Genomic DNA, 19,973 nt, shown 5'->3' with positions numbered 1-19,973 from the left:
AGAGCAGATGCAAATGTTCAGGTACTGACAAAATTTTGATGGTAATATTGTTTTGTCCAGGAGTTTAGAAGCAGGCTATGGTTTTTTCCCTTCCTATCCATCTATACAAAAGCTCAGGAACTTCCCAACATTTTTACATGTGAGTAGAAGTCAGGGCCCAGTCCCTGCCCCTACGCAGTAACTAGGTCAGAAAATTCAACACCCACCACTTCACGCGACGTGCGCTGGGTGATGGAACAGGGACACCTGCTCCACTTCTGATGCCACATTTGTCTTCCCTCATTGGGAAAAAAGAAGGAGCCCACAGCCTCACCACCCTGCTTCCATTTGTCCTCCTTGTCCCTAATTCCTTTCAGAACAAAAACCAAAACCCACAACTATTTCTTGTCACCAGGATAGCAAAAGGGGGGCTTTTATTTATGGTGCAATTCAAAAATATCTTCTGACAGTAGTAAATAAGCTAAATGAAAACAGCGTTTGTAAAGCCAAATACGTATGAGCGTGCAGAAAATTCTTCTATGTTTATCCCAAATAAAAGCGAACCAAACCCATTTCCAGCAGGATGAGGAGGCATAATGGTGCCATGTGCAGTAACTCCTAACTGCATACGAAAATCATCACGACCAGAAGAACTCTAATGCAAATACCGGCATGCAGGCTGTCACAGCCGTCAGCTGTGAAATAAACATATAAAATAATAGCTCGACATTATGTTTAAACATAGATGTAGAAGTTGTTTTCCCTGGCATGTCTGGTGAACACGGCAAACAAAACATGAAATTGGCATCCACAGTTCGTGAAGACTCTAGAATACAACAACCAAGATCATTTGTTACAACAAGCTGTCTTTCCACAGTACTTTTTATTCCTGTTATAATAAGAAAATCATTATCTTTAAATATTAAGTTCTGACCAACATAACATCTTTTTAACCAACTCACAAGCACAGATCTGCCTTTTGATCCTTTCTGCAAGATGCTTCTGCCTGAGAACATTCTCCCCTTTTAGAAAAAAAGATGTTAACAAGTTCACGCATTAAACCACAGCTCTTCAGCACATAATAAAGTCCTTGAAATTCAACACTGCCTTAAGCTAGTCATTACAAGTTACTGCTACAATCACTTCTTAATTGATTGAGAAATAAACGCAGTATCAATGAAGGTGATAAGAAACATTTAAGACGGTAAATATCTAATGGGAAAAGAGAAAAACAAGAGAGAAAGGATTCAGAGTGCTCATTAAAGTGAAAAATTCCTTATGCAATTACTTAATAGGAAGCTGAATACATCTATTCACTGGATCTTAGCAAATTAAGTTTGCCTTCTTTTCTCCGAATTCCATTAATACACAGACATCATGATGCAAAAGAAGTCTGCCCAAGCACTTGTACTTTTGTTTTGAACTGGAATGTCTCAGCATGGCAAACATCCCTATCTTTTTTCCATCTGTCCTACACATTTACTCGTGCTAAACTTGTGACCAACTCCTATATGAATTAATAGGAAGTTAGGTGCACTAAAAAGGATCAAAAACCAGCTAGTTACTTAAATTACAGTGAGAAAACAAACTGGAAAATTCCTGGTTTTGGTTCATGCTTCATTTCTTGGAACTTACATGATTTACTAGAAATTATGAGTATATCTTAACTTGTTTTTTCCATACCTGATCAACTTATTTGACTATTTGAAAACAATAATTTAATTTAGACTTGGAGTTGTATTAAGGCAATTATGTCTCACGTATGAAAACATTCAGATTCTTAACCACTTAGCATGTGTCATTAATTTTGCAGCCTGTGACTTCAGATCCCTCGACTATGAAAGATTTAGGCTGGACACATCGCAGAGATATTGTACATTTGGTCAGCAGCTTTAAGACATCTCCTTCAGAATTTTACTTGTGATTAAGCTCAAATTCCCAGCTATGTTCTGCCCATCTCTGAAAGGCTGGAAAAGTTAATTAGAACTACAAAATTGAAGTACACGCCCTAAAAATTACAGTGCAACGTTACTTGTAATGCAAGATACACGTGTACTCAGAAAGCAACCACCCAGCTATACGAGATGCTCTAGGGACTGCTGTACAAAACAGGTGCTTTGAAAAGATGCAGAGACCATCCGTCAGCACTGCACTGCAGAGCAGAAGTTGGAGTCAAGCTAGCTTACTTCGACAAGGAAGAGGAATCCTGCAGAAGAGTGAGAACGACAAAATCAAAGCAACAGCCTGTTGAAATCTCTGCAGCAGAATTATGTTGCAGAGATAAGCAGGACTCGATGCTGCATATTACGAGAAGAGACAAATGCTGCAATAGCAGACAAAAGAGATAATGCGCTCCAAAGTGTTTTCAATGTTCAAATGCCTAAGAATGAACATATCTCATGGCTATTATTATGTGATTTGAAATGAGTAGGATTTAAATACAGCTTTGACACGATGCTGAATTTGGAAAACATCTTCCTGTTTATGAGCTCAAGTGAGCGGCAGAATAATGGCATCATTCACAGCAAATTAAGAAAGGACGTAAGAGGAATTTTAGAAATGGTGATAAAATTGTGGCATGAATTGTGTTATTCAAGAAAGCAAGTAATGTGCTTTTTTAACAATCATAAGTTAAGAGTTTCCAATAGTTTATTTCTCCACTAATAGTAATAGATAATACTAATAAAACATTTTCCACTGTAATTTGACAGTAACACTTTTTTTTTTTTTTAAGAAAAGCTGATGATACATGTTCAGACATTGCAGACTATGAAAAATTTCCTTTACGTTTTTGTAAGGGGCATACTCAGTTTTAGCTACTGAGTACATGTCAGGAGAATGAATTTGAAGCAAGATGGCAATGCAGCAAAACCAACCGAACAAAGCTCACAATCTGTGTCCAGAAGGTATGTAAAATGGTTCGAGTGTTAGTGATGATCTAGGAAAATGAGGCATAAATCAATCAGTCTTTCTAAATTAAACAGATTTTTTTTCATGAAATTAAATAAAGCAATAATATTATCCTTTTGTTGAGTTCAATGAAAAGCTAAAAATGTGGCTAATATAAGACTTTTTTTTTTTTACTTCCTTCCTGCAGATCAAACTAGAATCCATTATCTTCTTTTTTCTGTATCCCAACAGATCAACTAATGCAGTACATTTATTTCACATGTCTCTAGTGAGTGAACAACTGAAAAAGTATGAAGAGGAAGCACTTCCATTAGAATAATATTAAAACAGTATCTGTCTATCATGAGCCATTTCAATATTCAAAAAAAAAAAAACCAAAAAACTAGCGCTGTGTTACTTCCAATTAATGATTTATTGGGAAGGATGCCTCTGGAGCTTCTAAGTTAGGACTGACATTTGAACAGGACACAACCAGGCACAAGCAAATCAAACTGAAGTAAGCCTAGTTTTCGATGGAGAGGAAAAAGGTATTTCTATTATGATGAGAAATTGTGGGAGAGGCTCCTTCTGCCCCACTTATTCCAATGTCAGTAACATGCATTTACCAGAACTTCTAAAAACTGTGTTCTTCAGCTAAAGTTGCTAGTTCTCTTAACTCCTTACTGAGAATTTCAACTGTTTGTATGATTATTAAGGGATAAAGGTATTGGAAATGCAATCAGCTCTGTGTCATTACATCAGTGCTACCCTTCCTCTGCAATTTACTTAGGTGAACATCTGTCTTGATAATGACATTTCTTGGTGCAAGGTGGGCACTGCCCAACTTCTTTATGATCCCTTTAGATCCTTAACAACCCTTTTTGGTCCTTAACAAGCAGCTACTGCTCCTTTTCCATCCAAGGAGCTACACACTGTTGATTTTGAGCAGCAGTGCACTGGATTCCTCTTCCCAGTCATTTCCTTGCCTACATCCTAATAGGGGTATCACCATCTCCTTCATGCTCCTTTCTTCCCAGTAGAGACAGAAGAGTGCTTAAATCATTGTGCTTCTTTATCTATGACCCTTCAGAATTTTGTTTTCTTTTTTTTTTTTTTTTTTTTTCTAAGATTTTCTTCAATCTTAAAGAGAAGACATTAGTTTAAAACCGTATTCTGAAAAGACAGGTAGGGCATTAGACAGAAAAACAGTCACGCATCTATAACATCACCCTCCACTGCTCACGGTAGCAGCAATCACAGCACAGACGTTCACTGGTTTGAAGCAGTTTCAGCACTGTAGTTTCCAAAGCAGTACCGGATTTAATAAATTCCCCAATGCTTGCTGGTTGAAGCAGCAAAAAAAGCTTTGTTTTACTGTTCTACTGTATAGTGCCAGAACAAATTATTGTTGGCTACAGAATGCAAGCCTTAACCTAAGGTTCATACTTACAGTTGTTATTCTTCAGCTGTCAAACTGAAGAGGAATATCAATAAGCCACATAAATCTGTAAATGCTGATTAAAATGCAAAAGGAGAATCAGCCGATGCACAGAGGAATTACAAGCTTCCAGAAAACGTACTCATCTCCCCGTGGAAGAGTGATGTTCCAGTGTGTCTCAGGTTGTTACTTATGTTTGGATTGAATATCAGCAAACATCAGCTCCTGGAAGACTTCAGTAAAAAGGCATGTCCTGACATTAAAATATCACTTTCTGACTTCTAAGTAAAACCAAAGTAGAACACCTCCGTTTGAAATATTTAATTATGCAGCAAATCTAAATCTCGTATCCAATTTTCTTTCACCAAAACCTCTTTATCCTCAACATTACAGTAACTTCATTTATTCTTAACATTAACAGGTGCTGTTTGAATCCAGTGCCAAAGAGAGGATAGGACACAAGCATAATATTACATTTGGAAACACGAGTGAAATTTGGCAGAAGCTGATGCGTTGAGGTATCTAAGACACTGCACATGTGCTCCTTGCAATGTGCTGTGCCAACTCTGAAAACTACACCACGTTAAGGTAAGATGTCTTACGGGTCAGATGTGTGGACTGCACTTGCTCCATACTCCAGACAACACAGGGCACAAAAAACGAACCCACAAGGGCTCTCTGCACGCACACATTTTCCTTCCACCTCACAGCCAACCCCAAAAGGGTGCAATCATACCAGTGTTCACAATAATTTTCATGAGTGCTTCTTTCCTTACTTTATAGATTATCTTTCAAAGAAATGAGTAATGCATCCTGTTGCAGCACATTAAATGCACAGACCCTGGGAATTGGGTTAACTGAACATAAGCCACTTTCTCTTAGAGCTGCAGAATTTTTGGCACATATCAAACCCATGCATTCTGCCGATGAGTTTCCATCCTCACGTTTTCACCCGATCCATACAAACCATTCAGGGCATGACACGCCCCCTTTTTCCAGTAAGGAAGGACCATCCAATCACCCTCTGTGCACACTGCCACAGAAAGCCAAGGCACCTTTCTCCGATATCACAGCACGTTTCATAGCATGCAGGAACTGTAGAGCTGAAGAAATTATTCATTCACTGAGACAACGATTGTCTCACACTGAGAACTCCAGATCTATCAGGCTTCAGCTAAGAAGCAATAGATAATATTTTCATGGTTTCATGGAGTAAAATTTTTAACTTTTTTTTTCCAAGGTAAATAACCCATTAAGTTGGCTGAATTTCATTCTCTTGTCAACTTTGCCCAAATGAAACTCCCATTTCACATAGGGAACAGGCAACGTGGAGGTACACATATATGGAAACACACCCACTAAGTTTGGTTTTGGAAGTTGATGCTTCAGAAGTTTAAGAGCTAATAAGTTTCCCAGCTAGGTTATCACCTTCTAAGATCTTCCATTTTCAGTAATCCTGCCTTTTTTGTCTGAAGAGAGAAGGAACTTTTCACCCAAGCGTTACATCACTTAGGAACTAACAAGAACGATGTTTCTTCAGCTTGGGAAGTAGCTTCATAGTTGGATCTTCCATTATAGCCTGCGCATACAGGTAGCAAAAGCATCTTCCTAACAGAAAACTGCAGGAAGTGGTAAGGAATTTAGTTTCTAATTAATACAAGGCTTACATGAATGCCTAAGGTACAGCCTAGTTTCCTACCACCAGCTTCACTGCCCCAGCACTCCCCAGTATGGCTGTCAAATTCTAGCCAAGCAATCAATCCCATCAGCATCTGGCCCTAATGTGCCTCCCTCCGTACTTCTGTAGCCAGGAGCCTAATCTTTACGAGCCGCAGTGTTGAACATTAGAAGGCTTAAGTTCTTTTTTAAACCTGGGATATAAAACCTTCCAGTGCATTATAAACACTGCTAAGTGTTTGTTTTACTTTTTCCAACACATCAGCGCTTAGGATTCTAAGTGGAAGGAAAGTAGGTCAGGTTTTCCTACTGAAGCTTTTTCAAACTCTTTAATTTCTTGTAAATTCTACAAAACACATCTGCCTTTTACATCCTTCATTAATATCTTAAGAATACAAACCTCTGAAGTGCACTTCAATTTATCAAAAGCCTGAAGAGTAGCAAGCACCTATAAATATTAGAGAAATATTTCAGCGTAAGTCCATTTTTTTGTTCCTATGTGCTAGGTCTGGCTTATCTTTGATCACAGATTTTTGCAGTAACCCATTAAAAATGCAGAAGGAATTTGCCCACGCAGATCAGCCACAGAATAGTGATCCGAACATTTCACAGCCTGCGGGGGGAAAAAGGTGGAACCCGTGCACTGGAGGGGTGCCTTCAACACCTTCATAGGATCGTCTGCATTTCTCACTGAGAGGACATTCACCAAGTCCCTGCTGATTAGGCAACAGTCTCAGGGTTTAAAATACAGATTTTTCTGTCTTCCTGTACACTGCAGCAACAAGGAAGCTACTATTTGCTCCTTTTATCAGCAGCAGTACAAAGAATAAGGCACACCCTGCTGAAGCAACTGGAAAAACCTGCTGTGTGAGCACAGGCAAGCGAGCACCCATACCCATACCTTCACCTTGCGCCACCTTTCCAGGTCTCCACGGGGACTTGGCCTCAGCCTAGCTGGGAAAAGCCGAGCAGGAAGGCAAGGCCTGGGCATAAACACAGCATGGTAAGTCCAAAAGAAGAAGAACAAATATTAAACAAAAAGGACAATCTTGGCACACGACCTGGTTATCGCCAACTGATCTTGAACAAATTGACGCTGAATACCGCAAGTAGGTTCCCCATGCTGAGCACAATTTAGCTCCGGAACAGGCTTCTAATTAAAGTCGTGGGGGGAAAGGCCCAGCTGGTTTTGAGGCAGAGCTCCATATGGCTATGGCTGTACGCTGAGGCTTACAAGAGCATGGAAATAAACTTGATGAATAGGGAGCTCCTTTCCTGTCCCACATTCCTGGGAGAACAATAACTGTCAACCAAACAGCATCGCTCTGATACAGCTCGAAGATACAACCATCTGCCAGGCAGTACCCACCAATAATTAGACCAGAGAAAGCAAAAACGCATCAATGTCATCGCGGGACAAACTTCGCCAAGAATAAACTTCACAGAGGATCTTTTCACAAATGCCTTAGACTCACAACCATGCTTCCCGTACTTTCATAGCAGAAATTTATTTTTTCAGACCAAGCATTACAGGTTGAAGAGCAGATGGGCTTTCAGGCTCACCAACCTTTCCACTTGCTTGACATCTAAGACGTACATAATGAAGTACACGAGCTGGTCTAATAAAGAATATTTGCCTCCACCTACGAGTGTTTCAAGCTGGGAGACCATTTCATCCTACTGGGTCCAGGCCGGGGGTGGGGAGTGGGAGGAGGATCTCATATCTTTGTTTATTACCTGAAATCGAAGACAAACAGCATAGTATTTTTGGCTGATTGACTCCACCTGTTTATAGACAAAGTCACTGAGCACATCACGCATCTACTGTTCCCCTTCTACGTGCCCATACCAAAACGCAACGACTGAGGGTGTAGCGTGAGTGCTCATCAGGAACCGTACCCGTAAAGCAAACTGAAACAAAACTATTTCCTATTTCTTATAAACCAAAAGCTTAGGATGCTCAAGGAAATTACCTGGCAGCAGCCAGAAGAGCAAACTATAGGAAATATTTTTTTCTATACAATATCTAGGTTAAGTTATAATAGCCATAGCCCAACTGTTCAGGTAAGCACTTGAGACATCTTGAGAACGAGTCCTTCAGTGGCTGCTGAACAGAACGGAGCTGACACAGCCTGTCAGAGCCCCAAGTTTTGACAACAGCCAGGCTGCTACACCAAAACACAGGCTGCTCTACAGCCATTATTGCTCTTTATTCCTGAACATCCTCTCCTGGTCACTTCTGAAGAAAGTATGACAAGTTCCTACATTCTCATCAGGAGACCACCCTTCATTAACACACCATTTCAGCTTCCTTTTTGCAGTTGATTTCCCCTCTCCCTAACCCCTTGCAAAACTATTGTGGTCAAACACACAGAAACATTTAGCAGAACAAGAAAAAAAAAAAAAAAAACTTGTGTCTGAGCAGTAAAGTTTACAGAAAATAAAACTGCATTTTCTCAGCTTTATTCTCCTGGTGAAGCACAGAGCAAGGTAGCTGCAGGAGAATGTTACAATCCATTCTTAGTTTGTATCACACCACATTTTGCTCTACTATTTCAGTACATCTGGTTATACTAGAATACCAACACTTTTTTAGACTTGTCATCAGAATAGCACACACTTACATTGACTGTAAGTGCCCGCAGAGCTGATTTATAGTATATTCCAGACATATGACTGTATAATTCAGACAAGCTTAAAAAAAGTATGCTGAAAGAAGATACTACCAAGGACTTCCCACTGGCTCTGCTCAGCGTAAGAGGACATATTTTACTTGACCTACCCTACTAATCTCAGTAAATTGGACCTCAGCAACAGATGCAAAGCTCAAGTGACCACTTACAAATCCTTAGTGCTGCTCCACCTCCAGCCTTTGATCAGTTTTCTTCTCAGAGTACCAAAGACCTGTGCTCCTTGGGCTATGTAACAGGCTCCTCTTAGTCCAGGAGCTGATCTCTGGTACCAGCAGCAGGGTTACTGCTCCCAGCTTCAGCTGTGTTGCTCCCTACACATCCAGAAAGGCCTACATTGGCATACAACAATGAATTTTAGATCTAAGGAGTTCAAAGACTGTTTGGGTTATTTTGCTACAAGATTTGATATCAAATTACAGAATTACTGCGATACCATCTATGTGCATGCTGCCGTTTATATTTGACAGTCTGACCCAAAAGTAGCTGAAAAGGATGATGAAATCTACATTCAGACAGCTTTCATTCCTCTGGAAATTACAAAACCATAAGCACACAAATTGCTTGAAGCATAATTCACCTTTGCACAAACTTAAGTTGAACCAGAATTGTTAGAAAGAGTATTTTGGGTCACAAATTGCCTTTACCCCATGGGTCCTTACCCATGTTTGTACTAAAAACATAAAAATTGAACTCTTCAGAAACACTGTAAGCATTGTGAAGCAAATAAAAGGAAAATTTGTCTACACAGAACTAACTTCTAGCACTTGGAAAACATTTGGGCAGTAAGAAACACTATCTTACCCTCTTCTGCTTCTTCCAGACTTCTCCCATGGAAAATTGACAGGATTCCCCATCAGACATCCTTGCTACTATCCTGTGCTGAACCCTGGTCAGGCTCCAGCAGGCTGAAGGATTTTGCTATGCCATTGCAATGACAGCAAAAAAACGTGCCCAAAGTGGCAAGTTTGGTTATTTGGTGTGTGCTTGTGTGCGTTTAAGCATATTATTCTGAAACAATACTTTCAGAAATGCCATCTTTGAAGCTTGAATGGGGTGACTCCTGCACACAAATTCTGGATCTCAAGCATGTTGTTTACGCCAAGTACCAGGCTGACAAAGTCACGTAAACTTGCAGTTTTAATACCAAGTTTATTTTTCCCTTCTTCATTTATATTTAATACCAAGCTCCCAGCCCTACATAGGTCATTCTGGCAGCTGGTACAATTGCATGCCAAGTCACAAGCTAAAGACTCTGACACCAAAATGTCAAACCAGCGACCCTCTGATGAGGGTTAAGCAATAGCAAAAGAAATCTGCCTTCCAGAACACAGCCTGGTTGAGCGACATGGAGGCAAGCTCTCAGCATCAGGTCAGGAACTTTCTAAGGAGAAGCCCAAGCCAGCCTGCTCATACTGTTCTCTTTGGCATTGTCTAACAAAAAAAAAGGAAATGGAGAACACAATGCCCCTTGACAAGACGGGTCACTGCCTAGGAACCACTGACCTAGACAGCAGGACTGTGACATTAATTCATAACCAGAATCCAAACGCTAGGGCTGGAACCAGTTTCCTACTTGGAGATCAGAGTAGCTCATCTCTTGAATCCTTAAAATGTTTTTATTTTATTTTATTTTTTATTTAAAGTCTTTTCCATCCCTCTTTTACGTACAAGATTCATGTAAGATCCAGTAGGTTACGTTAGCTTTCCCTTGAGCTTTCCTTTTTCCAAGGATATTCTCTTCCAACCTTTTTTTCCTGAAATGTGCTGGTTTTATCAAAAGAATGGTGAGCAACTAACATATTTCCCCCCACCTTGGCCTAGGAAATGTCCCATTGCCAAAGGAGGCAGGAAAGACTCATCGGTAAGAGGAGTGCTGCAAGAGTTATCTCAACTTTCAAGGTCAAAAGTAGGATTTGTAGACACACACACACAAACAAACCCATGCTCCTTACAGTAAGGGCTGTCTTGTGCTTCAGTACACACACTCTAAAATAATTTTTATGTATAGGAAATGTGCATACAAAAGGGAGTTTATGCATAAAAACATAAAAACAAATGTGTAGCTTCCCATGTGTGTGTAACTTCTAACTTAGGTGCTTACTTCTAAGTGTCTCTGCTACAATACAAACACTAGATTTCAGGTTACTTTTTCTATTACAATCTCTATCCAGCAGCGATAACAATGTGGAAAAAAAAATGTAACATTTGGCAAAAAGTAACCAGACATGAAGCTTTCATGCTGGCTGTGGCACATTCTCACTTCTCTGCTGTGGAAGCAAGGCTGTCAGCTGCCATCTATGCCCATGCCATGGCTCATCTCTTCAGTCTGCATTCCAGTGCGGAGATAACATCTCGGCATACTGCTTAGGAATGAGTTGTGGAGAAGAACAGGCCCAGCCATTACTTTCTGATTCAGAGCAGTGCATTACTACATTTAGTAGTTTAGTATTAGAGTAGTTACTACATTTTACGAGGTCTCTGAAAAGTGTTCTGAGAATACTGCAGAAATCTGTTTCTCTCTGACAGCAGCAAAAGAGATGAAGAAGAACAAAATCTCATTAGAAGATGCAAGGCAGCAACAGGAGTGAGGCACTAAGATTTGCTAAGGCAGAATGAGCAACAACCCCTGTGAGAAAGACGGTAACATATGCTTTAAATTCATATAAGATAGAAGAGCACGTAGGTTGCAAGGCCAGCACTAACTGGGCACAAAGGGAAACTTTAGCCCTTTGCTCATGGTCCTCTCGATTCCACCTGGAGAGAAGGGAAATCAGCATTTGCATTTGACCAGCCAGGGAATCAGAAGCAGCTGGCTGCAAGGAAATGGATGGAGACAGGTAGACACAAAGGTTGGATGTGGTGCTTAGGGACTCCTTGATGGAGGACTCCTCCTCTCATCCCAGTGCTGAGGAAGTGCACAAGCTGCAAACCAGCAGGCAAATATTTAGCCAGAAGCACCAAACTGTAAGACGACATTTGCTTTTTGCACAACTGGGAGTAACTTCATTTACTGTTTGGGTCTTCACAGGGTGGGCAAATGTGTTAATTGAGATTTCTTACGTAGCTGCTCTGCCATACTAAAAACTTAATACAAACACACTGAGCAGCCACACCAGGTCCAATTACTTAAATGAACATTTTTCTATTCCTGGAGTATGGCATTAAAGGTATTAGCTTTAGCCTGACGTTAGACTGTATCAATGGGCACACAGTGTCTTCAGGAGCCTAGAAATATTCCATTCATAAAATGAAGAGGTTTTCTCTCCTGAAGTACCACCAGGCCCGTTTTCCATCCTGTGAATACATGCAGTGCACCTGCTGGCTCCACGTCATCCCCCAGGCTTTTAGCTGTGATGACAGCAGGCTGATTTTAATAAGCTGCAGTGTTTTGATATGTAATGTACGTGCCTATTGAACTGATACACGCATTTTAAATGTTAATGCTACATCCAAGCTAGATGAAAGCATTAGGGAATTTAGAATAAGTGATTAATTAAGGTGGGGCATTTAATTCCCTGAAGTGAGGCAGCGGTATGCAAAACGGTGAGTTCACTACTCACGTAAAGCACCCAGAATGTCTCCTGTTTTCTTTCAAATTTAATTGCCATCACCCATACGAAGCCAAAACCACTAGCCAGAACTCGTTAAATAGTGTGATACAGCTTGAAGGCTGAGGAATAAAATGGAAATTCAACATTAACGAAGTGGCATTTAATCAACTGTCATCATCGATTACAGTCGGCCACCTACACAACCAAGTTAGAGAATTAAGCATTATGTTACAGATGCTGTCTGCCTCTATTTGTAGAGCAGTAAAAAGAGGATTCGACTAAAAACTCTCTTCCTACAGGATGTTAAAATTCTTAACAGTAATAGAAATAAATCCATTACTCCCTTTGATTTGCTGAACAGAAGCTAACCACTGGTAAAGAGTTCCTGGACCAAGACCACCTATCTTTGTATTAGACATTGGTTATTATGGGTCCTGTGTATTTTTCCAGTTAGTTAACTCTGTTACAATGTCTTCCTGTACCTAAAATACCTGAACTCTTCCTCCACAGCTACGCCAGCTACAGACTCTTCCTTTCTGACAAGCTTCTTCATTAGTTCAACACCCTTCTATTCCCATCTTTTTTCCCCATTGAAACGAAGGCACTTAACAGTCTGCATTTATCATGGTGGGAAAGTTCAGTGAAAAGCCCTAATAAGAATGAATCTAAATGATCTTTATTAAGTGATAAACACATTTATCACGAAATCAGGACTTCAAACACCTCATTGAATACAACTCAGTGTTAGAAAACATTTAAAACATTTCTCATAGTTTCTAGGAAACAAAAGCTGTTTGCAGGTGGCGTAATGAAGTTCTCAACTTTTCTCCCCGTTGCCAAGCTGCTCCTTTGGCCCCTGCTCCCTCCAGTAACTGCCTTGCCAGCCCTTCTTTTGCTGCACCTAGGGCAGAAGTCTGCAGGTCCCGTTGCCCAGGAAGACATCTTCCTCCACTGCCGCAGTCCTGGAGTCAGCTCTTTCTGGTCACATTCTCTCTGTTGGTCTGGGTGCACACCGTAAGTCAGAAGCAGCTGTCTTGCAGCAGACACGTACAGAGGGAACTCCTGGCACTTGCTGGGTGTCAGTACGTACCTTTCCTAAGCTCCTTCCAAAAATCGGCTTGCTTGATGACCGACCACTCAGCTGCTGCATGCTGCTTTTGGTCTCCTTTTGAAACATCCCAATTTCTTGAAACTAGACAGTTCAGCTGAGAAGCAGCACGCTCACCTCACCTGACCTGCTGCAGGTCTCGCCACCCAGCCGCATGACTCGCAGGGCCGTCATCTGACGGCCAAACGCAGCACTCAGCCTGCACTCAAAGCATGCCATTCACAGTTTTATCCCCTGAGGCTCGTTTGCCATTTTGATGCCCTCCCTCGGCCTGGTGGTGGCAGCTGGAAGGTGGTCCATATCACAGTTCGTGTCGTATTTCAAACACATAACAAGCTTTCAAAGCAGGGAGTCGCACACCGCCACTCTACTGGAGCAGTGTACGACTACTGGGCTGTAGCACTTGAAGGGTCTCTTTAGCGCAAGAAAAAAAATCTAGCATCTAATTCTGATGTTATTTAACAGCTTTGGATCCTTGGATAAGAACCCTACAACAGCTCGGTGATGCAGGATGTTCCTTTCCCCATCAGAAAGAACCTGCTAGCACTGAGGTTGGCCTGCCCGAAGCTCTACGTTACCTACACGTGTTCCAGGAGTTATGGAACCAGCTAACTTTGGGCACTGTGCAGCAAAGGGCTCCTTTCAGAGCCTCCCTGATTTACAGATGGCGAGAGAGCAGCAGGGAGGGCAGGGCAGGGAGTGCCCAGACAAGGCAGCTCACAAAGGGCTGCTGTTCCCGCGGTGGGAGCCGCGCCTCGGGCTGGTGGGAGGGCGAGTGGGGAGCGAGGGCACGAGGGGAGGAGCGAGGACTGGAGATCCGACACGCACACAACACAGATTTCATGTTCCTGATAGACTTTACCCTCTGTACACCTTAGCTAGGGAGCGAGCTACTCGTTCAGGAGGTGGTTTTGGTGACTTCTCCAGCAGTGCCAGTGTCAGGACGATGCAGCTTCAGCTTCCCCCTGCGCACACACTCTGCTCACAACGCTGTCAGAGCACAGAAGTTAACTGTGTTCACAGCTTCCCAAATGACCCAGATTACAATGAGATAATTAACTGCTCGCCAACAGCTACTTCATTGAAAACCTCTATCGCTGGATCTGCTAGACCACAGAAAAACTTCATTACTGCGTCGGTTAAGCCCCTGAGAAGAAACTTACGGCTGTTGCTTTAGATCAGTTCTCTTCTGCAAGACTTATAAACTGTGACAAAAACAGAAGCCTTTCTACCAGCTGAACTTGCAACATCTTAAAAAATAGAAAAAGAAACCTCTCCACCAGCCAGTTGAGGCTTCTGATTCTGATTTGGCCACACGTAGTGTGTGAAATATTTATACTTGGCTCTTATTTATAATTAACAACGTCAGTTCCATTTCTTTAGATAGCATTTGTGGTGTGCTGTCAATGAAACAGCACTTCTGGATTTCATATACGAAACAATATTGTTCCTTTTGGAACAGACTCATTTGCTAAAGCCAAGCTCAGTCCACCAAACAATACATTATGAGTGCAATAAAGATTTTCAGTGCTCTTTATATAAATGGATATAGACATTTCCAAGCTCTAAGACATAATTAGTAGCTCTGAAGCAGTTTTACTCTACTCTTGAACATGTTATATGATTTATAGTATAATTTATTTTGTAGTTAGTCATTAACAGTTGGCTGAATTAGCAACACGCTTTCCTATTTTTTCAGAACTTATTCCATCATATACACTGAAACACCATAAGAAAATGTAATCATTCTTGACTTAAAGAGGCTGTCTCTATAAGACAATAAAGCAGCACACCATCAGAATTAAGAAATTTTATCCCATATATTGGTCCACCAGCATTTCACAGCATTATTTACCAATACTAAGATGCATATAACACTATTCTTGGTCTCTCATCCCAATCCACATGCTGTCAAGGACCAGAGAAAACAAGTGACAGTCTAATCCAGTATCAGAAAACTTTTGGCAGAGGAGTATTCACAAAGTAATCCTACCTGTAAGGCTGTCTTTACTTCAAGGTGGACTTAAGATACACATTTTCCAGACTGTAGATTCAATGGAACCTGAAGAAAAAAGGAAAGGCTACTAGTATTATGACATTAGGGTTGGAAACATGAAGTATCTTCATGCTTTTATTCTAAACGTTAAGAGCATGTACTCCTAACAATCATTTGTCTACGAAACCTTGCAAAAATAAGAGTCAGAAGAGACTTTTAGGGTGTGGGGTGGGGGGATGATGAGTTGCTAATTGTTCTGCATCCATGCCTACCCTAGGCAAATTCATCTTAAAGGAGTAATTAAACAAAATTATCTCAAAATATGCCTAAGTAAGCTTCATCTACCTTATAAACATCCATAAGGCTTCATACATACATAATCACATTTTATATGTGAACACCACAAGTCTGGGTACAAATTAGTACAGGTTAGCTTTCTCCTACTATTCTTGAAGTCCAAACTCAAAAACCCTTCAAGCATGCGTGACTTGATGCTTACAGTAAAGGTGCTCGTTTCTTTGCTTCGTTCTGCTTTGGAGAGCCAGCAATAACCTCAAAACCATCACTAGCTGTGCACGCTGACATTTAGCAAGCGTCTTTTTCAACGCTCCACCTGGCATCGTGCACTGCCTCCTCCTCATGCGGGCGCAGAAGACCTGATGTTCCCAGCCCCGATGTTCCCACAGGCAATGAGCTGCAGGAGCAGCAACGGCGTAACGCAGCACAGAGGGTGCTTGGGCAACAGAACCACCGCGAACCCTCTACATGCATGGCAAGAGCTTAAGTCAAAACAGCAGAAAACCTCCAGACAGGGCTGCTCTTTCAGCTTTTGTATTTCACCGTATCCTTCTCACGCTGCATATGACAACGATCACACCTCCCATTGTATAAGTCTCTGTGGCTTTGCAGTATCGTTTGTAGGTACAGTTCACAGATTCTTTCAGTGACTACCTTTAAATACTGATGACATTCCAGATGTAAAGAATGAGTTAATTTCAGGAGCTTCTCACTGCAGGTCTGTGATAGAATTATTGCACCACTGACTACACTGCACGCAGTTAAAGATCTGCGAAAGCTCGAGATTTGTTCTTTAAAACTAGCAAAGAATTGCGTGGCTGTTTATTTTTTTATTCTATTAAAATCTTCTTTCTTCAAGATATAACATATTGCAAGTGGGCCCTGTCCAAATTTTTTTTATTGAGGCTGAATTTTGACTTGTGATTTCATTCGAGTTACTCAAGAAGAGCAATAGCAGGATCGTATTAGCCTTCACAGCACCAAATTGAAAAGCAACAGAAATAAGACATAGGCCACAGTAACAAGATGCGATCCCAAGGGATTAAAGATACCGAAATCCTTTTACATTAGCTGCTCATCTTTTCTCCATAGCTAGCAAGTGGGACATGAAGTCCATTCTAAACATGATTCAGAATGTAGATTGTTAAACCATTTTCAGAACAAAACCTGGGGGTCGCAGAACTAGTCTGCTTAATGCTATTGCTCAAAACACATGGAATTTGTTATCCTTCCAGAGAGGGGGGGAAATTCAAGTTATATTCCCTGCTAGGCATAACGAACAGAGATATTTTTCAAAAACATCAAAGCAAAGTTCTGTGCATCTTCAGACGAGCTATTTTTGGTGTTCCCCTAAATGCAAGACTGCTAACTGAAGGAAAGAGCATGTCGAAGTAACATTAATCACTGTCCTTGGAAACTCACTTGTCAAAGAATTTTCCTGAAGGCCTCATGGTAACCCTCAAAATGGTCCTGGAAAATACACTAATGCGGAGCCAGAGCTGTTCTCAGAGCTGCCATAACCACATGGGACAGAGCAAATGGTCTGAGCTGTCAAGGGATGTTAAGGACACTGCACTGCAAATGTTATCTGAAATGTCCTAAGTAATGCCTGCTGCCTGCCTCTGTACTTCAGTACCAATACAGGTCAAAGAATCATAGAATCATAGCATATCCCAAGTTGGAAGGGACCCATACGGATCATCAAGAAATATTACATAAGTTAGATATTGCTTGTGAGGTAAATACCCACAACTAAAAGCAGGTATAAATTACTTGTTATGTATTTCTAAGACTAAAATCAGTGAAGGACAAGTGAATATACTATATCTTTGCCTTAATGAACCACGCACAGTAGCAACCAGGAGAAAACTTTCCCGGTGATGGAGCAGGAAGAATATATTCACCACGGGCTAGGATTAAGCTGTATTAGCACAACTATGCAGGAAGCTTTCAGGACTTCTACACGTAACTCACCTGGCTCTAGATGGTGAAACTCACTTAATTCACTGCAACAGCTTTCAGGAGGAGGTACGCTAGGAGACAGCTAACAGACACTTTGCTAGCAGCAAGACCAGATTTTTTCCTACTTTTACTTATTATCATAGCAAGTTCTACAATAATCCTTAACATGGAAGAACCAGTTTAGGGGGAAAGATGCCACTGAACTACTTTTCTTAGATCCCTTCTGCTCCCTTCCATATGCTAGAGATAAACGAAAGGCTTGAGCATGCCCGGGTGCTTGCCACATAAAAAGGAGAGATTCAGCACAGGAAAGCACAACCAAAGCTCCAGTTTTCTGTGAAAGGCAACGCTGCAACATCATAAGAACAGATGGGCGTTCCAGCAGTTTCCAACAGCATGTTTGTGAGAATCACAGGACTCCCACCAGGCACGCAGGAAAGGGCTGGGAGCTGTCACTTAGCAAGCTTACTTGTGACTGCTTCCTATCAGGAGCTGGGAAGTCCTGAAAATTTGAACAAAATTGCAAATAAGCATCTAATGTAATAGCACATTATCTTTATCTAGCTTTCTCTGCATCTGGTATTGACTTTTATGCTGTGCTGTTACAAGCTGACAGCTCCAACTCCTGCCTCATATAAAAATTGAACTCCAAATTGAATGCTAGCACACAGACGACAGCTCACTGCACGCACAAAAAGCCACTTTAGCTGAGGTCCACGGCCCATCTCTCAGTGTCCTGCCTCTGACGGGGACTGCTAATGGATGCCTGGAGAGGAGAGCACGCACAAACACAGGGCAACGCTTCCTGAGCGCTCCCTGCCACTTGACAGCACCGTGCGGCGCTGGGACCTCCTCCGCCTCCTGTCCAGCGTTCACATGTAGGTAGAAAGATGTTCACATTAAGAATCTGAGCTCATTTAAATCAACTTCTCACCATTTGGGTTGCTGCTTTGCTCTTTTGGCTGTGCTGGCACGGCAGAACCCCGCGGGTCCCCTCCGTTCATTCCCTAGCCCCAAGAGATCAAACCCGAAAACCCGAATTAGCTGTTGCTTTAGGACTGCTTTCAGAACCGGCGTGTAATGACGGTGTGGAGCACGGGAAGCCTTGCCCAACCCAAGGGTGACATTTCGTGAGATCCCCCCGCCGGTCCTACGTGAGATTAGAGATTTAATCGCCCGCATCCCCCAAAGTATCGCGCGCTCTCATTAAGCACATAACAAAGCTGTAAATTAAGTAAGACCTTCCTGTAGACAGCGCCAAGAAGTAAACATCCCTGAAGGAGGATGATAAAGAATCAGAGGGAAACGTTAATTACTATTTTAAAATGTATACGCGAAAGATGGGGTTAGCGACGCGTTACGAGCGGATCTCATTAAAACTAGGGTCTGGAGCTAGGAAAACTTGAAATTATAACTCCAGAACCGGCTCGGAAGACATAAACCGTGACGAAGAGGCGAGGAAATTCCGCGCCGGGCACCTCACGGGGGCTGAGGGCGCTGCCGGGGGGCGCCCCCGCCACAGCCCCGCGCCGGGGTACCCCGCGGGGGCCATCTTGGAGCGGGGGGACCGCACCGCCGCCCCCTCCCCTCTCCCCACATCTCCCCCCCACACGCGGCTACGGCCACCCCCAGGGCCCCGGGGAGGCTCCGGGCTCCTACCTGCGGCCGGGCTGCCGGCTGGTGGCGGCGGAGTCGCCGCAGCCTCCCTGCCTCCCTCAGCCCGCAGAGCCGAGCCGAGCCGCGCCGCGCTCCGCTCCCCTCAGCCCCAGCCCCGCCGCCTCTGCCGAGCCGGGCCGGGTCGGGCCCCGCCCCCCCGGGGGTCGGGCTCGGCGGGAGCGCGCAGAGCCCAACAGCCGCTCGTCCCCGCGGCCGCAAGATTCTGATTGGATAAGGGCAGGGAGGGCGGTGCGGGGAGGAGCGCTGATTGGCCGAGGGGAGGCTGAGGCCCGCCTCCCCGGCGCTGAGTGACGGGCGGTGTGAGGGGCTGAGGCGGCCCCGAGCCCCCCCCCTGTGGTGTGTGTGGGGGCCATGGGGCAGGGCTCAGTAACCCCTCAGGGCACACTGAGGCACGGCTCTGTGCCCCCCCAGGGCACACTGTGCCCCCAGCTCTACATAAAGCACTGTGTGTTGGGCAGGTGTCTGCCTAGTGGGGGTGTTTTTCACCTAACAGATCATGGCGAGGATTCTCCCAGCCCTTTCCATGTGGGGGAAGCACCCAGGGGTGCATGGTTGTCTGAAGGACACAAGGACCAGCAATCGGGGTGCAGGACGGTCCCTTCACACCAGGGCAGCCCTAAGCTGTACTGGTGTGATTAGTTTCTGCTATCCTCAAAATACAACATTGGATGTGTCCTTGGACAGCTTCAATTCCATGCTGAGTGGG

The 19,973-nt window shown here is 42.9% G+C and overlaps 1 protein-coding gene across 4 annotated transcripts in view; it reads right to left on the bottom strand.

Moving 5' to 3' along the window:
* Nucleotides 1-19,307, bottom strand: part of MPP7 (membrane palmitoylated protein 7) — a 146,304-nt gene extending 126,997 nt beyond the window's left edge. For all 4 annotated transcript variants that reach the window (XM_032181658.1, XM_032181659.1, XM_032181660.1 and 1 more), the window contains exons 1-2: nt 19,250-19,307; nt 15,329-15,397 (exon numbers count right to left, since the gene is read on the bottom strand). The gene's annotated coding sequence lies outside the window, so the exon portion shown is untranslated. The remainder of the gene's footprint in view (nt 1-15,328; nt 15,398-19,249) is intronic.
* Nucleotides 19,308-19,973: the final 666 nt, after the last annotated feature.

Source organism: Aythya fuligula, chromosome 2 (genome assembly GCF_009819795.1).
Source record: "Aythya fuligula isolate bAytFul2 chromosome 2, bAytFul2.pri, whole genome shotgun sequence".
NCBI lineage: Eukaryota > Metazoa > Chordata > Aves > Anseriformes > Anatidae > Aythya > Aythya fuligula.
The sequence above is the reverse complement of the archived record's forward strand: the minus strand, read 5'-3'. Positions and strand labels throughout refer to the sequence as shown.